This window comes from Muntiacus reevesi, chromosome 3, assembly GCF_963930625.1.
Source record: "Muntiacus reevesi chromosome 3, mMunRee1.1, whole genome shotgun sequence".
Lineage (NCBI taxonomy): Eukaryota > Metazoa > Chordata > Mammalia > Artiodactyla > Cervidae > Muntiacus > Muntiacus reevesi.
In genome coordinates this window covers 118,141,441-118,156,199 of record NC_089251.1, presented here as the reverse complement: position 1 = coordinate 118,156,199, position 14,759 = coordinate 118,141,441, and positions in this window count along the sequence as shown.

Sequence of the window (14,759 nt, the reverse complement as noted above, 5' to 3'; positions counted from 1 at the left end):
GGAGACTTCTGTTTCTCCCTCAGGCCCCCGGATGAGCTCAAGTCTGATTTGGAGATGTCTGGCCACTTAGAGTAAAAAAAAATGTGGACAGACTGCACTGAGGTCACCAGGTGTGGTCTGGATGGTTCTCCGGGGATTAAATATGGCCTCGGGGAGAGCCCTCTTGCAGACACACACTTCTGCATCCCAGGGCTGATGGTGCATAGAGACTTTAGAAAATACCAACTAGCATAAATATTTCAGCTATGTGTAGGCTTAACGGGGAGCTGGATACAACCACAGTCTAAGGTGGGAGAGGGGTAGGAATCAAATACGCAAATAAACCGAAACGTTTTCACAGGTCATCTGGAGACCAAATCCTATAGCTCCTAGGCTTTGCCCATGACACCTACCCAAGGAGGCCACAGAGAGGAGTCTGTGGGACTTTGAAGAAATGGGGACCTTTAGGGAGAGCCCATCTGCCCCTGGAAGCTGACCCCAGCTCTCTGGTTACCTGGCCCTCTGCTTTCTCCTGAGTAGGACTTGATCTTCATTCACAAAAGGATGTAAATGTCCGGCAACAGCCTAAATGATGACCCTTGGTGGGAGTGTTGAGATTTGAGATCCAGTTAGATAAAAGGGCTCACTCAGTACGTTGGAAAGGACTTGGCCCAAATCAAAGGAGCTTAAAAAAAAAAAAAAGCACAAATAAATAAGATTAACACAAAAAATCCATGACAAAGTCTCAAACTTTTAATATGAACAGGATCTGAGCCTGTGTTTCTGTGACCCTACCCTGCTTGCAGAACCTTGATCCAGCATCGATTCCAATAAAGCTTTATTTACAAAAATAGGCAGCCAGCCCATGAGCCATAGTTTGCTGAACTGCATGAAAATGTTATTGAGTTTCAGGGCACCCCTTCCATTTTGTGTGCAAGGTGAAGCCGAACTGGCCTCACCTGGGATCTGGGGGTGGGGTATCCTCCAGGGCTTCCCAGGGTGCTCATGACATAGCCTTGTGGCCGAGGCACTGGGCCTGCCTGTCTGACCATTTTCAGCTCTCCAGAGACTAGCTGTCCTAAGGAGCAACGCAGCTCACCTTTGCACGAAAAAGCTACCCCAAAAACTTAATGGCTTAAAACAACCAATTTATGGGACTTCCCTGGGCTTCCCAGGTGGCACGAATGGTAAAGACCCCACCTGCCAATGCAGGAGACATAAGAGACACAGGTTCAATTCCTGGGTAGGGAAGATCCCCTGGAGGAGAGCATGGCAACCCACTCCAGTATTCATCTCTGGAGAATCCCATGGACAGAGGAGCCTGGTGGGCTAAGGTCCGTAATGTTGCAAGTTGTCGGACATGACTAAAGCGACGCACTGGTGGTGCAGTGGCTAAGACTCCGAGCTCTCAATGCTCAGGTTCAACCCTTGGTCAAGGAACTAGATCCCACATGTGGCAATTAAGTCCACATGTGGCAGCTAAAGATCCCACACGCCACAATGAAGATCTCAGACCTGGCACAGCCAAACACATCTTTTAAAAATTTGTGAGTATCACAGTTATGTGGATCAGTGATGAGGCTGGGCACAGGTGGACAGCTCTCCCGGGCTCAGCTGGACCTAGGAGCACATCTGTGATCAGAGGGCAGTCAAGGGCCTCACTCAGGTCTGGCAGCTGGCTGTGGGCTGGATCCTGGGTTCACCGTCCGGCAAATTAGCTCAGGCTCCTTCACCTGGTGCTCTCAGGACATCTGCAATGAGAGAGATCAAGCCCGCATGCTGTTCAGGTTTCTACCTGCATCACATTTGCTGCTCTCCTATTGGCCAATGCAGGTCTCACAGCCAAGGCCTAGTCTCTGCAGAGGGACTAAAAGGAAACAAAGACAAACCCGACAGGACTGCAACAATCTGCCACAGAGAGGGTGTTCAGAACTTACACATCTCAGAATCGAATCTTCCTGGATGAATTTTCCACCAAGGGCGTAACCTCTCCATTTTAATTCAGTTCAGCATATCCTGGGGGGCTGTTCTGCGTTGTGTTGTGGGAGGTTGTGACTACATTAAATTAACATCGGTTAGCTTGAACCCTCGGAGAAGGCAATGGCACCCCACTCCAGTACTCTTGCCTGGAAAATCCCATGGACGGAGGAGCCTAATAGTCTGCGGTCCATGGGGTCTCTAAGAGTCGGACACGACTGAGCGACTTCACTTTCACTTTTCACTTTCATGAATTGGAGAAGGAAATGGCAACCCACTCCAGTGTTCTTGCCTGGAGAATCCCAGGGACGGGGGAGCCTGGTGGGCTGCTGTCTATGGGGTTGCACAGAGTCGGACACGACTAAAGCGACTTAGCAGCAGCAGCAGCAGCTTGAACCCTGGTGAAGGGAAGTGCAATGGAGACAGTCCGGGGGAGGCGCATGGCTCTCTTGGGCGTGGAGGGTCCCAGGAGGCGGGGAGACTGTGTCACAAGGCCCTTGGGGAAGTGCAATTGGGAACTTACTCTTAGCTCCAAGCTGCAGGCTGCACTGGGTCTTGCACTGGTGAGGGGGCTGGGATCAGTTCAAGGACCCTGCGGCCTCCCTTACCCACACAGACCAGATGCCGCCGGAACATCCTAGAGAAGCCTGGTTAAACTTGAAGCAGGAGACAAAGTTCCACTGGCCAGCAAGTTGCCACCCATCTTCTAGGAAGAATCCCTGGACTCTGCAGATAGCCAGGGTTCAGAGCAGGCAACAGTGCCAGATTGAAGCCATGGGCAGATTTCCAGGAGGTTGTGGAATTTAGAGAAAGGTCTAGAGAGACCTACCCAAAGTTGTAAATTAAGGTGTCAGTTGAAGCCTGGGAGTGGATAGAATCTCAGAGGAGAGGACTGGAGAAATAAGAAACCTAGGGCAGAACCAGGGGTGAGAGAAGGAAGAGGGCCTGGTGCAGGAGAAAGTCTCCAGGGAGGAGGTGGCCTGGGAACCTGGGCTCTCGAACCAGGGGAAGAAAGCAGTGCATGGAGGGTGGTCACCATGGTCAGAGCTGGAGGAGGGTGGGGCTGCCTGAGGACACATTCCAGAGAGCAGCCCTGGGCCAGAGGTCAGCCTGGCCCAGGAAGAACTGAGGTGACCAGTTGGATGCTAGAGGCGTTGAGGTCGGGGGGCTTGGCTGGAGAAGGACAAGGTGATGGCATGAGCATCACCTCAGAGGGGCAACTGGAGCCAAGGCCACCAAGCAGTGGATTCAAGTTGCTGGGAGCAGGGTGTCCACCAGACCCTGAGTCAGGTCCACCTGGATGGGAGACAGTGGTATTCTGGAGCCAGCTTGTACCTGCTCACTACATTTCAGGAGTTCCTGAACTGGAACTACTTTTCAGGAGTTCCATGAGCTGGTGTTGAAGACAGCCATTTCCAAAGCTCAATTTTTACAAACTTAAAATTAGTGGTTTCCCTGGCAGTCCAGTGTTCAAGACTTCGCCTTCCAATGCAGGCGGTACAGGCTTGATCCCCATGCCTGTACAAAACAGGCCTGTACAAAAGGCAAAACACAAAACAGAAGCACTGTTGTAACAAAGTCAATAAAGACTTTTAAAATGGCCCACATCAAAAAAATCCTTTTAAAAAATTAAATCAGTTCAGTCACTCAGTCATGTCCGACTGTTTGCAACCCCATGGACTGGAGCACACCAGGCTTCCCTCTCCAGCACCATCTCACAGAGCTTACCCAAAGTCATATCTATTGAGTCGGTGATGCCATCCAACCATCTCATCCTCTGTCGTCCCCTTCTCCTCCTGCCTTCAATCTTTCCCAGCATCAGTGGATTTTCCAATGAGTCAGTTCTTTGTATCAGGTGGCCAAATGGAGCTTCAGCTTCAGCATCAGTCCTGCCAATAAATATTCAGGACTGATCTCCTTTAGGATGGACTGGTTGGATCTCCTTGAAGTTCAAGGGATTCTCAAGAGTCTTCTCCAACACCACAGTTCAAAAGCATCAGTTCTTTGGCGCTCAGCTTTCTTTATGGTCTCTTACATCCATACATGACTACTGGAAAAACCATAGCTTTGACTAGACGGGCTTTTGTAGGCAAAGTAATGTCTATGCTTTTTAATATGTTGTCTAGGTTGGTCGTAGCTTTTCTTCCAAGGAGCAAATGTCTTTTAATTTCATGGCTGCGGTCACCATCTGCAGTGATCTTGGAGCCCAAGAAAATAAAGTCTGTCACTGTTTCTATTGTTTCCCCATCTATTTGCCATGAAGTGATAGGACTGGATTCCATGATCTTCGTTTTTTGAATGTTGAGTTTTAAACCAGTTTTTTCACTCTCTTCTTTCACTTTCATCAAGAGGTTCTTCAGTTCCTCTTTGCTTTCTGCCATAAAGATGGTGTTATCTGCATATCTGAGGTTAATGATATTTCTCCCAGCAATCTTGATTCCAGCTTGTGCTGGAATCAAATCCCTTATGATTATACAGTAGAAGTGACAAATAGATTCAAGGGATTAGATCTGGTGGACAGAGTGTCTGAAGAACTCAGGACAGAGATTCCTGGCGTTGTACAGGAGGCAGTGATCAAGACCATCCCCAAGAAAAAGAAATGCAAAAAGGTAGAATGGTTGTCTGAGGAGGCCTTACAAATACCTGTGAAATGAAGAGAAGCTAAAGGCAAAGGAGAAAAGGAAAGATTGAACCATCTGAATGCAGAATTCCAAAGAATAGCAAGGAGAGATAAGAAAGCCTTCCTCAGTGATCAGTGAAAAGAAACAGAGGAAAACATTAGAATAGGAAAGACTAGCGATCTCTTCAAGAAAATTAGAGATATCAAGGGAACATTTCATGCAAAGATGGGCACAATAAAGAACAGAAAGGGTATGGACCTAACAGAAGCAGAAGATATTAAGAAGAGGTGGCAAGAATACACAGAAGAACTATACAAAAAAGATCTTAATGACCCAGATAACCACAATGGTGGGATCACTCACCTAGAGCCAGACATTCTGGAATGTGAAGTCAAGTGGACTTTAGGAACCATCACTACAAACAAAGCTAGTGGAGGTGATGGAATTCCAGTTGAGCTATTTCAAATCCTAAAAGATGATGCTGTGAAAGTGCTGCACTCAGTATGCCAGCAAATTTGGAAAACTCAGCAGTGTACACAGTTTCTTTCCCAAAGAAAGGCAATGCCAAAGAATGTTCAAACTACTGCACAATTGCACTCATCTCACACGCTAGCAAAGTAATGCTCAAAATTCTCCAAGCCAGGCTTCAACAGTGTGTGAGCCGAGAACTCCCAGGTGGTCAAATTGGATTTAGAAAAGGCAGAGGAACCAGACAGCAAATTGCCAACATCCATTGGATCACACAAAAAGCAAGAGAGTTCCAGAAAAACATCTACTTCTGCTTTATTGACTACGCCAAAGCCTTTGACTGTGTGATTCACAACAAACTGTGGAAAATTCTTAAAGAGATGGGAATACCAGACCATCTAAACTGCCTCCTGAGAAATCTGTATGCAGGTCAAGAACCAAGTTAGAACTGGACATGGAAAAATAGATTGGTTCCAAATTGGTAAAGAAGTACGTCAAGGCTGTATATTGTTATCCTGCTTATTTAACTTCTATGCAGAGTACATCATGGGAAATGCCGGGCTGGATGAAGCACAAGCTGGAATCAAGATTGCCGGGAGATAAAACTAAATAATTTCTATTAAAAATAAAAGTAATAAATGCTCAAAACTCATCCCTTCCTAATTTTACCGTTTGCCATTGTATGCATCCTGAAGGGTACTTACACCGTGTTGTATTAACATCTGTATGGGGGGACATAGGGCTTCCCTCACAGCTCAGATGGTAAAGGATCTGCCTGCAATGCAGAAGACCAGGGTTCAGTCGTGGGCTGGGAAGATCCCCTGGAGAAGGAAATGGCTACCCACTCCAGTATTCTTGCCTGGAAAACTCCATGGACAGTGGAGCCTGGCGGGCTATAGTCCATGGGGTCACAAAAGAGTTGGAGGTGACTGAGCAGCTAACACTTTCACTTTCACTTCACAAACCAGGGCACCCCACCCTCCCCACCCCCAGTGCAGCCTGAAGCAGAAGGATGGGTGGATCAGGGACAAGGTGGAAGGAGCAGGGCAGTGTGTGTCCCCTGGGATGGTACACCTAAAGGTGGCAAGTGAAGGAGACAGGTGACGGTTACATCACTTCACGGCCAGGCCTTCGCCCTGCCAGAGCCTTCTGTCTGAGTCACGCGCTAACTGAGGGTGATGTCTGGTGACCCCGGGTGTCCTTGGACACCTCCCTCTTGGCACACTGCTGCTGCTTGCCCTTCAGCAATCTCTGTGCCACCTAGAAACACACCCACCGTGTGTGCTCAAGGGTGTGACACTGCTCCTGCCCACCCATCATCATGGCAGGTCACCCTCCCAAGGAGTCAGGAGGGCTTCCGTAGCTACACTGCTAGGACTTTGTGATCTGGTTCTTCAACACCCAGGTAGGGACACTGACAGGGTCAAGAGCAGACAAGTGTGGATGCCCTGCTCACACCAGCAGCACTCAGGTGAGGCTTGACCTCAGGCAAGAGCATCTTCAAGTGAGAAGCCAGGCAGAGGGTCTCAGTGACTTGTAAGTCCAGAGGGGCAGTCTGGGTGTCCTGAAGACTGGTTGCACTGGGAGAAGGCAGGCATAGAGCCTGGTTAAGTTGTCTGAGCCAAAGACAAGAAGAGCAGAAGCAAAAGTGGCCAGGACATGAGCTGGGGAGACACAAGCCCCGGGATAAAGGCCAGTCTTCCAGGGCCCCACCTGGGAAGCAGCATGACTAGGGGCTTGGAGCCTCCTGGGAGCCCCCAGCCCTGAGGCTTGAGGATCTATTTATAGACTCGTGTGAGCCTCCCAGCTGAACCGTCTTCCAGGGGGACCCAGTTTCTGAGCCCAAAGTCCCACAGACAAGATCCCTGGGCAGAGGGGCCCAGAGGCTGGGAGAGTGTTGGTCATGGGCTCCCGGGTAGGGAGTCGGTGACCAGGACTTGCCCTCCACTGAGGGTATGGAAAAGACCCTGATGCTGGGAAAGATTGAAGGTGGGAGGAGAAGGGGATGACAGAGGATGAGATGGTTGGGTGGCATCACCGACTCAATGGACATGAGTTTGAGTAAACTCCGGGAGTTGGTGATGGAGAGGGAGGCCTGGAGTGCTGCAGTCCATGGGATCGCAGAGTCGGACACAACTGAGCAACTGAACCGAACTGAACTGGAGGGCGTGGAGTGGAGGGAGGAGGGAAAAGTGGAAAAACACAAAAGTCAGGCAAAATGAAGGATTTCTGAGATTTTGGGGACCCTGAGGGGAAACTCATGGAAATAGGGAGGGAAGTGGGAACCTGGCTCTCACTGGACCACCTTGGAACACCAAGGAGAACAAGTCCCCCATCATCAGAAAGGGATCCAGGCTGGGCCAGGCCAGCCCCTCCCCTGAGCAACCTGGGTGCCTACACCTTGGCAACTGGACCGTTGTCCCGGTGGCTACAAAGAAAGGGGAAGAATGGAGGGAGTTGCACATCCATTACAATGACTTCAAGGAGGATTTAGCACTAAGAAGGGTGCAGGGGGGCAGCCAGCAAGGGAGAGCCTTGACCCACAAGCTGCAGAGGCACCAGCAAAGCTGGGGGGTAGGGCAGCGTCACCCAACATCCAGATAGGATGTTGTGACACTCAGCCGTAACATCTGAGGGCCATCCCACCTGTGCCTGGGATTCCCTGATGATCAGAAATTGGATTACTACCATGATAGCTCAACTGGTAAAGAATCCACCTGCAATGCAGGAGACCCCAGTTCAATTCCTGGGTCAAGAAGATCTGCTGGAGGAGTGATAGACTACCCACTCCAGTATACTTGGACTTCCCTGGTGGCTCAGATGGTAAAGAATTCGCCTGCAATGCATGAGACCTGAGTTCAATTTCCTAAGTCAGGAAGATCCCCTGGAGGAAGGCATGGCAACCCACTCCGCCTGGCTGGCTACAGTCTATGGGGTCACAGAGTGTCGGACAAGACTGAGCAACTAAGCGCAGCACAGCACATGGGATGCCTGAGCAGACTTCCCTCCAAGTAGAGGGGCATCTCCTTCCCTACTGGCAACCACATGGTCCAAAGCGAAATCCCACTCTCCGCCTTGCCCCTGCCTTCTGAAGTCATGCAGGGCAGGAGGTGGACTGGAGCCTCAAGGGTCAGGCCCCAGGGCCCCTCCCCCTCTGGACAGCAAACCTGAAGTGCTGACTGCCCAGGCTGAGTCCCTTCTGCAGGAGCAGAGAAGGAGATGCCACTGAGGAGGAGACAGAGGCATGATCCCTGGGCAGAGTCAGCTTGCAGTTGTCTCCAGCAACACCTTGACCTTTTCTGCTTACTTGGGCCAATAAGTCACCAACAAATCCCTGCCTTGTTGATGTTTGGTTAATGATTCTTCAGGTTGGGTGTCCCTTTCGTGCATGCGTTTGCATGCTCAGTCGCTCAGCCGTATTCCAATCTTTCGCGACCCCATGGACTGTAGTCCACCAGGCTCCTCGTCCATGGGATTTTCCAGGCAAGAATACTGGAGCAGGTTGACATTTCCTTCTCCAGGAGGGTGTCACTTACTAGCAACCAAAACAGTGACCCCACCCACTTAGATGTGGGTTGCCGTCGGGCTCAGCTGGCCACATCACTCCCAATCTTCCTTCCAAACCCACCTTCTTTTAGCAGCTGGAGAAAAGCGTCTCTAACTCAACTTGTAAATTTCTTCTTGTGCGACCGCCCTCCCTCCCACACACCCACACACGTATGTGCTCCCCGCATGGCCCTCAGGAAGTGTGGTCTGATGTTGTGGCTCTGCCGCTCAGCCTCGGGTCCCTTCAAGGAAATGTCACCTGGTTGGGTCCCTGGTGATTCTTCAGCAATAAACACTGCCTTACAAAGTTCCAAACCACTCGCCCTTGAATTTTTGAGAGAACAACTTTCCACCTGTGTGGTTTTTGCAAAATGGTGAGGGTAGCTCAGGCAGTAAGTAATTTGCCTGCAATTTAGGAGACCCATGTTTGATCCCTGGGTTGGAAAGTTCCCCTGGAAAAGGGAATGGCTACCCACTCTAGTATTCTTGCCTGAAATCCCATGGACAGAGGAGACTGGTGGGCTATACAGTCCATGGGGTCACAAAGAGTTGGACACGACTGAGCAACTAGCACACCCTCTGTGACAAACACAAGACTAGGAGGGGGCAAGAGCGGGACCCATGAGGCCAGGTATGAAAGTGAGTCATTCAGTCGGGTCCGACTCTGTGATCCCATGGACTGTGTCCATGGAATTCTCCAGGCCAGAGTGGGTAGCTTTTCCCTTCTCCAGGGGATCTTCCCAACCCAGGGATTGAACCCAGGTCTTCCACATTGCAGGTGGATTCTTTACCAGCTGAGCCACAAAGGAAGCCATGGGGAATCAGCAAAAGGAGTTAAGGTGGGACCAGGGGGCCACTGCAGGCCGACCTGGAGGTCTTGTGAGGACTAGACTCCCTCCACAGCCTCCATTGTGAGGGTCAGGGTTTCCACAAGGATTCTGAGGTCACTATAAGACAGGAGCAGCAGCAGGTCAAGCAAACTGAACCCAAAAGTCCAAGGTCATAGTTGTAGTTAAATAACATCTTCACAGAAACTCAGCCTGGCCCAGGGATAAAATACACCACCTCCTTTTTCCTGCATGGCTCTGTGGTTAACAAGAAAGTTTTCTGCCAGAAGGTAAGGCACCCAACTGGTGCCAAGGGTGGGCCAGGCAGGCAGAAAATGCCCTCCCCACTATTTCTACCCGCCATGCCCCCTGCCACCCCGAACGGCTCTGGCCTTGTCCTCTCTCTGTGTGTGCTGGAACTGACCTCCCGGGGCTGAGGCTCCAGGATCAGCAGCCCCCCACCCGCACCCCACTCACACTGTGCTGGTCACCTTCTGCTGTTACATCCTCAGGTCCAGGACCCACTTTTCTTTTCTCCTTTGTTGGTTCGCCAACATCCATAATCAAACATCTGTAATCAGTGGCTCCCCCACACCTGCAGTGACCCTCCCATGTGAGACATGGAGTATTTGCAGCCCTATCAGCAAACAAGGACGTCACAGTCACCAATGATTGCAGCCCTCCAGTGTGAGTGAGTGAGCCCTGAGGAAACTCAGGAAAGAAAAGAAGACCTGCCACCCAACTGCCATCAAACTGCAATCACTCCCTATGGTGAGCCCTGAGGAAACTCAGGATGTGAAAACACAGGACACTGGCCCCAGATAGCGGAGGTGCATATCAAAGGAATGATTTCAGTGAGCCCAAACTCCTGCATCTTCCCATACACAGAAAAACACTAAATTCCTTACCTTGGGTTACCTGATTTTCTTCAATTAACCATCATCTTTTGATGTTCCAACTCCCTGCTCTTTGTTACAAACCTTCTATATAACCCAGATCCCCTCCTTGCCTCCTCAGAGCAGTTCTCTCAAGGTTACTTGAGGTGCTGCCTCCAGCCTTGAAGTCCTAAAAATTCCCACCAAATAAAACAAAACTGTCAACTTTTAAGTTGTGGATATTTTTAAAGTCTGCTCATGTTAAGGAAAGATCCTGTGTCCAATTGTCCAGAATCATGGTGGGGGGGCCATGGCTCTGAAAATGATTTTATCCACTCCTGCCCTTCACCCCAGCCCTCACCGGCCCACTTCCTCCCAGCCCTCCTGTCTCATCTTTCCGGGGATCCGACCAATCTCCCAGTGCTTGCTCCAGACAGATGACACTCTGGGAGAGTGGAAGGGCACCAGGGACTCCATCCAGTGATGAGAAGGTCTAAGCAGCAAGAAGGGAACTGATCATCTGTCCCTCTCTGTCCCCAGGCACCTCTGGCTCCTTAAATTCTGGGAATGGAAATGGTATCCTGGATCTAACGTCAGCCTCAAACCAAGACCAAACAAATTCAGAACTGTGGTCCCCGCACAACTGAGCCAAAATGGCTTGAGCCACAAATCCCAGAATGGAAGCTCCCTGTCAAAGAAGAAATTATTTTCTCAGTGTCTCCCCTCCCTATATTGATGGGGAGAGCAGGTCAGGGGTTAGGAGGAGGAGAATGGGAAAAGAGCTGCCACTCAGAAGTGGGGTACTCCTGAGTACAAAATCCCGTGTCTTCTCCAGGAGTGGACCAGCTCAGCCTTCCATGGCCAGAGGCCTTGCTCTCCCACAGGGAGTCTGAGGCTGTTTAGAGAGAGATCTGTCCATGGAGAATACAGTGGGAATGATGTAGGACACATGAATGATGTAGGGCTCCGGGTTAAACATTTACAAGTGGCTCCCTGTTTACATTTCCTGGGGCACAAAGAAGTAGATTTCAGACTGGATACTTATCAATTCAGTTCATTCCCTTTGTCATGTCTGACTCTTTGCAACCCCATGGACTGTAGCTTGCCAGGCTTTCCTGTCCATCACCAACTCCCAGAGCTTGCTTAAGCTCATGTCCATCGAATCAGTGATGCCATCCAACCATCTCATCCTCTGTCGTCCCCTTCTCCTCCTGCCTTCAATCTTTCCCAGCATCAGGGGATTTTCCAAGGAGTCAGTCTTCACATCAGATGGCCAAAGTATTGGAGTTTTAGCTTCAGCATCAATCCTTCCAATGAACATTCAGGACTGATCTCCTTTAGGATGGACTGGTTTGATCTCCTTGAAGTCCAAGGGACTCTCAAGAGTCTTCTCCAACATCCAGTTCAGAAACATCAATTCTTCAGCACTCAGCTTTGTTTATGGTCCAACTCACATCCATACATGAGTACTGGAAAAATCATAGCTTTGACCAGATGGACCTTTGTTGGGAATGTCTCTGCTTTTTAAGATGTTGTCTAGGTTGGTCATAGCTTTTCTTCCAGGAGCAAGCACCTCTTGGCTGCAGTCACCACCTGCGGTGATTTTGGAGCCCAAGAAAATAAAGTCTGTCACTGTTTCCATTGTTTCTCCTATCTATTTGCCATGAAGTGATGGGACCTGATGCCATGATCTTTGTTTTTTCAATGTTGAGTTTTAAGCCAGCTTTTTCACCCTCCTCTTTCACTTTCATAAAGAGGCTCTTTAGTTCCTCTTTGCTTTCTGCCATAAGGGTGTAGCGTTTTCTGAGGCAAGATATGTGGGCTCCAGTTAAGGCATGTACAATCAGCCTCCTGTTTGCCCTCCGAAATGAAAGTAACAACAGAAACAGGATAAATAGTCATTGTTTGCCTCTTGTAAACACATTGAGGTAACAATCAAGGCAATAGGGTAATAGTCTTGGCAAGGACAAAGAGAGGCAAAATCCTGTTTGGGTGAAAGATTAAGGAACCTCTGCTTCCCCCTCTTTTGGGACAAGGGACACACTACACATGCTCAGAAAGGCTCCTTGTGGGTCAAAAGTCAAGAGATAATGCCAAGCCCTAATGAGTCTTGCTCCTCCCAGAAGCCTTCACTTCGAGATCCATCTTGACTGAGGGGTGCGTGTATACCCAGGAGAGGGTCTCAGGGTAGGTCAGATGTGGATAAAGAAATCAGATATTTGGCCTGAAGGAAGACAAAGACCCAAAAGAACTGCCCTATATAAATGACCTAACCTCCTCTTTACTGTGCTCCTCCTCACAAGGTGGAATGCCCATCCCCTCTCTCTCCCCATGTGCATCTCTGCTTTGCTTCTGTCTTAACTATAATAAACCAGCCGTTTCTTTATGCATTCTCCCGCTTGTTGTGCTGTGTTATACCTGCATTTAAAGCTTCTGCCTCTGTGACAAATGCATTTTTTACCGAGGGCAAAGATCCAGGGAAAAATAGCCTCTAGCCCTTGCTGGTCTGGTGGCTAGGAATCCTGGTTTTCTTCCAGGCTACCCAGGCTCAATTCCCGGGCAGAAAATTAAGATCTCGCTTCACATCACCGCTCTCTGTTGCCTCGCCCAAGATCAGCAAGGGGCGTTGAGCCCAGCTTCATTGGTCAAGCAGGACTGGGTGTGGGGTTTCACCTTCCCAAAGCAGCTCTAGCTGCAAGAAGGCAGGAAGGCCAGCAGAAAGGCGGGCCTCGCAGCTTCATTTCTTCCGCTGTCCAAGCCCAAGGGGTAGGCCGCACAGGTGGGCAGCTGCCTGCAGCCCAGACAACTTTGGCGCATGGCGCCACCATGTCTGTGCCCAGCCTCTCCTGGCAACACTGGATCGGAGGTCTCTCAACACCAGACGGGATCATATTGGCCTCTTATTCGTGGCTGAAGGATGCCCTCCCACCGTGCCAGGAGCAGGCTGGGGCCTCCACTGGGACAGTGGTCTGGCCCCTGAAGTATGTATCACACCTCGTACTTGTTAACACTTTCTGGGCAGCGTCGGACTTCCTGAGATCTTGCCCTGTGCTGGGGCTGGGGGGAGGAAAGCAAGACCAACAGGGGGGCCATGGAAGGAGTGGGGGGCCTGGGGCTGGGAGGCTCGCCCCGGCCCAGGTGGAAGTCGGGGACCCACATCACAATGGAGGAGGGCCCTGTGGGACCCTGGGGAGGGGTCGGCCCCCAGGAGACACAGGGCTGGGCTGCTCCTGCCTTTCTCTCCCTGGCCAACTTCCCACATGTGCTTTGGCCCCCTCCTGCCCTTCCCCACTCACCTCCATTCCTCCTTGGGCCTCCACTGGGACCCCAGCTTCCAAGAGAACTTTCTCACTCCTTTTGTCACAGCACAGACACCCTGGGGGTCCTTGCTGGGAGCTCTGGGAGGGCAGGGAGAGCCTGGGCATCTTCCCAGTGTCCTGCAGAGTGGGCATGGTACACCTGAACTTGCAGAAGTCACAGGGCAGGGCCGGCACCCTGTCCCAAGAGCTCCAAGGTGCCACTTCATCTAGGACAACCCCCTGAGCCCCGCTCTTAGGGCCACACCTGGCTGGTGCTCAACTCTCCTCCCCACAAACCACACATCCTTTCAGGGAGCACATGTCTAATCGCTACTTCTTCTTTTTAATGGTTATATTGAGGTATCATTAACATACAATCAACTCAATTGTGTCAAGTGTACAATGTGATCAGTTCTGATAGATGTGAACACACATGACCCTATCTCCACAAGCAGCCGAGTGAAGAGATCTATCACTCCAAAAGATTTGCTCCAGACTCTGGTAACCTTTTCCTTTCCTGCTCCCCATCTCTAAGCAACTGATTTTCCTGTCATTAAAAGCACATTTATCTCCTCCCAATTTTTATGTATTCACTAGAATTACTTTTGTTATTGTTGTTGTTCAGCCACTCAGTCGTGTCTGACTCTTTGCAACCCCAAGGACTGCAGCACACCAGGCTTCCTTGTCCTTCACTATCTCCCAGAGTTTACTATACAGCAGGTATTCTTCCTGATCTGGCTCTTTCACTCAATATAACAGATTTATTCCTGTTGCGGTGTATATCAGGAGTTTAGTCCTTTGTATTACAATACTGAGTAGTGTTCCCTTTTTTTTTCTTTTTTAAGATTTATTTTATTTTTGGCTGTGCTGGGTCTTCATTGCTGCCCATGGGCTTTCATTAGTTGCGGTGCATGGGTTTCTCATTGCAGTGACTTCTCTTGTTGCAAAGCACAGACTCTAGGTGCACAGGCTTCAGTAGTTGTGGCCTCCAGGCTCTAGGGCACAGGTTCAGTAGTTGTGGCACACAGCCTTAATTGCTCCATGGTATGTGCCATCTTCCCAGACCAGGCTTTGAACCCGTGTCCCTTGCATCGTAAGGCAGGTTCTTTTTTTTTTTGTAAGGCAGGTTCTTAACTACTGAACCATCAGGGAAGCCCCTAGGATTCC